The following is a 6,000-nucleotide window of genomic DNA, read 5'->3' as shown; positions in this document are numbered from 1 at the left end:
TAACAGCATTGAGACGAGTGTCATCAATGAGGACAGTTGGTTCTTCGTAGCTTGAACCAGGAACCAGTTGGTACAAAACTTCTGTCTTTTTCAGGCTGATTGTCAGTCTGAAGCTTTTGGTTGCACTGGCAAAGCGACTCGTGATCTCCTGCAAGTCTTCAAGAGAGTAGGCAACCAGTGCACAGTCATCAGCAAACTGTAGCTCATGCACCACAATGTCCCTGACTTTTGTTTTTGCTCTCAGACTTGCGAGGTTGAGGAGCCCGCATTTGTAGGAAGAGCCCTGACTTCAGGTCTGATGTGGCATCCTGAAGAGCAGCAGCATAGTCCAAACAGAGTAGGAGGCAAAACACAACCCTGTTTTACGCTGTTGCTGATGGGAAATGGGTCTGACAACTCACCACACATGTTGATGCAGCCTTCTATGCCTTCATGGAACTGACGGATGATGTTGGTTAGGCATGGGGGTGGGGGGAAACCGAATTTTGGTAGGAGCTTCCACAGGCCATCTCTACCAACAGTATCAAATGCTTTGGTTAGATCAAAAAATGTGAGAGAGTTCTGTGCTGCTCAACACATTTCTCTTGGAGCTGCCTCAGTGAGAAGATCATGTCCACTGCACTACAGCTTGTTCAAAAACCACACGGGCTTTCTGGAAGGATGTTATCACTGATGTTGGACACCAAGCGTCTAAGGATGATCTTTGCGAGGCATTTTCCTGCAACTGACAGAAGAGAGATATCATGTTAATTGTTGCAGTCTCTCTTGTTCTTGTGGATGGTCATGACTAATGTGTCTTTGAAGTCTTGTGGTAGTTCTGCAGCTCCCCACAACTTTGAACAGCCAGTGCAGGCATGATGTCAGTGTGTTACCACCATACTGGTAGATCTCGGCTGCGATACCATCAGACCCTGGTGCTTTGTTGGGTTTTAGCTGCTTGATGGCTTTGATGACCTTGTGAAAAGTAGGGGGAGCATTTAGCTTAAACAGTATGGGTTGAGGGTGTAATCTGCCCAGTACTTCATTGGTGATGGTCATTGGTCTGTTCAGCAGCTCGTGGAAGTATTCTTCCCATCTTTTCATGTGTTCTGACTTCTCAGTGAAGATGGATATACTGTCCTTGCTCAGGAGTTGCGAGGTGTCTTGTTTTGATGGACCATACACAACTTTGATTGCTTCATAGAAGCTTCTTGAGTCATTATAGTCAGCGAAGGCTCGTAACTCCTTGGCCTTGTTCACCCACCATTGGTCTTTCATAGCTCTGAGCTGCCTCTGCAAATTTGATTTTGCACACAAAAAGGCACGTTTATTGGAACTTGAGTTTGGGTGTCGAAGAAGAGCCTGATGTGTAGCTGCCTTAGCTCTTAGAAGGTCTTGCACAGATTGGTTACTCTCATCAAAACAGTCCTGATGTTTGTGCTTGACTTTCCCCAAGGTGTCCTGGGCAGCGCTGTAGACCGTTTCTTTGAAGGCATTCCAGTGCTCAGTAATATTGTCTGGTGGATTCTCAACCAGTCTCCTTAGAGCAGTTTCCATAGAGAACTTCAGGGCATTAGCACACTCACAGTGTTTCAATTGGTGGTGTTCAGCTTTTTGGGTAGTTTGGCAGCATTCAGTCTGCATGGAGGTTTGATCGATAGACATAGATCCGACCACACCATTTGATGATCAGTTGAGCACTCAGCTCCACGCTAAACTCTGGTGATACGAACATCAGAAATGTCTTGTTGTCAGGTGATGGCAATAGTCAATGAGATGCCAGCTTTTAGATTGCGGATGCATCCATGTGCATTTGAGCTTGTCTGGCAATCTTACCAGTGTGCTAGTGATGCACAATTTGAATTCTGTGCACATCAAGAGGAGCAGTAGATCATTACCATTCCTGTTGCCAACCCTTTGGCGTCCTATCACACCAGGCCACACAGTGGACTCCTTGCCAACCCAAGCATTAACGTCTTCCAGCAATAGCAGCTTATTGGAAATTGCCACACTACTGATGGTGGTTTTCAGCTCACTGTAGAATGCCTCCTTGGCTTCACTGGGATTAGTCAGAGTTGGGGCGTAAACGTTGACTATGGTGAGGTGGCACTTTCCTTGCAGAAATGTACACAAGGTCTGGATTCCATCATTTACAGCAACAGACAGGGTTGGTAGCTTTGCTGCGAGGCAATTCTTGATAGTCAAGCACACACCAGATCCTCTTCATTCTTCTTTGGGCCTGCCAGACCAAGAGAATGTGTATCCTCCTTTCTCTTCACAAAGTGTGCCCTCTCCAGCGAGTCGCAATGTCCATGTTGTAGTCCTTGAGCACACGAGCAACAAGTGCAATGCGTCTCTCACAAGGCGATCAGAGTTAGCATTGTCCAAGAGTTCGTATGTTCCGCGAGGCGACGATCAGTTTCTCCTTGTGATTCTTACTGCTAGAGTTGGACGAACTGCTAGCCACGGCAGACTGGTGTGAGTGGGCTTTGTTTGAGCCACCTTTTCTAGGCCCTTCCTTAATTGTAGGGCGAGCAGTGCCTCCCTAACAGGACTGCTCAGGCGCAGAGGGTGCTGCCTCACTGGATCTCCACTCTGTAATCTATGTGCGACCACTGCCACCTACATGCAGACTTGTGACTACGGCTCCCAGCTGGTCAAGCCTACTGCTTCACCACTTGTCCGTCGCTTCAGAACTTGGGTGTGTTGAGATACCCCACTCCTCAGAAAGGAAGAGGCTGTGCATGAATGGTCCAGACCCACCCTTTCAACATCCCCTCCTGGATCCAGCAGCATGGTAGTGTCCAAGACTGCTGGGGGAAGTTCTGTTGCAGTGAATGGCCAGACCAAGCTTCGATGCAAGGGATGCCCTTTCTGCGCTTCACGGCACGTGTTTGCTAGATGACCGTTGACCTACAAGAGGGTTCATCTGCCCTTTGACAGGTCTTGTTTTTCGTCCTGCAGGGTGTCTAGCCACCCTCCTCAGCAGGCAAGCCTGGTGGGGGAGCCAGTTTAGTCGCTGACCACCCGACCACGCAACAGGTAGTACTGGGTTACTTGGTACCAGCAGCATTCAGACTAGTGACCGACTTACAGGAAAGATGTAAGTATGATTGAAATTTTCAGAGACAATTGACAAGGACTTTGCCAGAACTTGAGGACCTGGGTTACAGGAAAAGGTTGAATACGCCAAGTCTTTATTCTCTCGAGTGGAGGAGAATGAGGGGAGATGAGTTGCCATGGTAACGTGGCGATTAGCTCAATGCAATTACAGCTCAGGGTATCAGAGTTCAGATTTCAGTTCTGATGCCATCTGTAAGGAGTTTGTACGTCCTCCCCCTGGAATACATGGAATTCCTCCAGGTGCTCCGGATTCCTCCCACAGTCCAAAAATGCACCCATTAGTCAATCAATTGGTCATTGTAATTTGTCCTGTGATTAGTCTAGGTTAAATCAGAGGTTGTCGGCAGTGCTTGAAGGGCTGTAAAGGCCTATTCCACACTGCATCTCTGAATGAAGCAAAAATTTGATAGAGGCATACATTATTGTGAGGAGTATAGTTAAGGTTAGGGTTGGATCCCCTGGTGATGATCTGCCAGAATCACCTCTCCTGTGGATAACACTCCCACCTGGTGGTTTCCTCCTGTAATGATAGACCCAAAGTCGTCACGAAAATCAGTTGAGTCCTTTCAACATCATGACATCATGTTACAAAATATGATGTTGAGATGTGCCCACTCAGGGATAGGTCAAGCCCTGACATCTCAAGGCCATTGTGATACCAGTCATTCACATCACAACAGGATGTAAACTTTGGTCACCTAGAGACCAGGGGCAGAATGACCACCATCGGTGCGGTTTCCTCATCTGCAGGCCGGTGTAGACACACTGTGTTAAACCTTACACATCTAAAGTCTGAAGAGAAGAGAGACAGATGTGGAGAATAGGTGGAGTCTGCTGAAGGGGAAGGAAGAAACTTGCTCAAGAAGGAAAGCCTCCCTGAAAGAGGAACCTCCAGCAAGTGAGACAATGTACCAATTCCTTCCATACCTTCAAGATACAATGTTTAGAAGGATTGTCTTGGGGGTTGGATGCTAGATTAGTCATTGGGATTTGGGGGTCAACTCTGGGTAAATATATGTTATTACTGTTTGAGGCCCACTGTCTTTATTGATCCTGGGCCATTGCCAAGGAGCTGTTCCCAGGGTGACGTTAACAAAGGTCCTTCAGTGATGTCATACACATCCCCTTGGACCTGTCTGGAGATGGTGCCCAATGTCCAACTGCAGACCAGGAAACTTGCTGCCTTTAATACTCAGGCAGTGTCCTAATCCGTCCGAATCTGGAAGTGTGAGCGGTCTTGTTGTCTTGCAGTGGTAATCTGTTGATGGTCAAATGTGTTAATGATTTGGAGCTTAAACAATCAGTATGGTTGTGGATGACACCAAAATTGGTGTGTGATGAAAGTGAAGGTTGTCGAAGGTTACACTGGGATGGAGACCAGCTGGGAAAGTCAGCTAAGGAATGGCACAAACAAGAGAAAATTTGCAGATGCTGGAGACTCAAGGCAACACACACAAAATGGTGAAGGAACTCAGCAGGCCAGGCAGCATCTACAGAGAAAAGTACAGTTGATGTTTTGGGCAGGTGGAGCTTAACTGGACAAGTACAATGGGATAGATTTTGGGAAGGTAAACCAGAGCAGAACATATAGAGTGAATGAGAGGGCCCAGGGAGAGTTGTAGAACAGAGAGACTGAGGGGTACAAGTATAGAGTTCTCTGAAAGTAGCAACAGAGGTAGAAAGGTTGGTGAAGGTGGTTTGGACGGGTTCTTATGCTGTGTAAATCTGTGACTCTCAGTGTAAACGGTCCTGTCATTGTTTAGTTGTAAACTGGTGAATTTACTTTCTTTCTTCTCTTAAAGGGACAAGACTACTGGAACCATGGCACGTGAGTGAGCGCAGGAAAACACAGGCTTTCATCTCACAAGTTAGTGATGAAGCTGTGAGTGACTGGTACACAATACAAGCCCATTTCAGAAGATCACAACTGCATCGAACCGATGCTCCTTGGGTCAGTCCCTCTGTGTCCCATCCACATCTTGGGGCTAACTTGACAGCCACAGGCACTCCCCTCCATGGGTTGACTGAGTCGTCAAGCTTGTGTGAAACCACATCTCTTGCCCCTGGACTATTTCCATTCCATCCATCCTGGGGTCAGAGAGTTCACCTTTCCAACTCTAAATTTGTTTTGATGTTGATTTCGAATTTTAAAAAGTCACATTTCTGTGTGTCAACAGATGTTTGTAATCCCGACCAGTTCTGCCTTAAGTTGTTGGGTCTGCTTGTTACTTGGTGAAAATTGACAATGTGTTCTCCTCAGGTTGAACCTTCATGCCCAGTCACTGTGACCACACATTGGCAAAAGACCCAACCCTGCTCCGGCTCCAGGCTCAGCTCGGCACTGCTTAGAGTTACTGCACTGGACTGGAGAGGACCCAGTCCATGCAGTTAATTCCAACCAGCGACAGCTGGGGCTCTAACTTACCACTGAGGGATACAGAGGATCCCCCCCACAGTTGTTCCAGCCAGTGGTAAAGAATGTGAGGGGCAGCTTAAGGCCACTCCCTGTCAGGTAAACCCCAGTACCGACACCTCCCAGATTAGAGGAAGGGTCCTTGCCTAGTAGTAGCTTGCTCTGAAATGTCTCTGCCCACCAGTACCAGAATCGGGCTGGTTCCCCCAAGCTCCACCAGCTACTGTCATTCATCATGGACACACATCATGATCTCTGGTGGCACCAACCTATCCCTGGGACCCTTGTCTCCCATTGGCACCAGCTCATTTGGATAAAATCACCCCCTTGGACTCAGGGGTACAAAAGGTGGTGGGTTAAACTTTGGGGAGGACAGTCACAGAGCTCAATTCACTCATAAGTGGATAGCTACCCTCATCCCTATCCCTAGGAATTCTTTCACCCTTCCCTCCCTGCTGGTTCACTCCAAGGAAGCTTCTCGGGTC

This window comes from Hypanus sabinus, chromosome 11 (genome assembly GCF_030144855.1).
Source record: "Hypanus sabinus isolate sHypSab1 chromosome 11, sHypSab1.hap1, whole genome shotgun sequence".
NCBI classification, from domain to species: Eukaryota; Metazoa; Chordata; class Chondrichthyes; order Myliobatiformes; family Dasyatidae; genus Hypanus; species Hypanus sabinus.
This window is presented reverse-complemented; position numbering follows the sequence as displayed.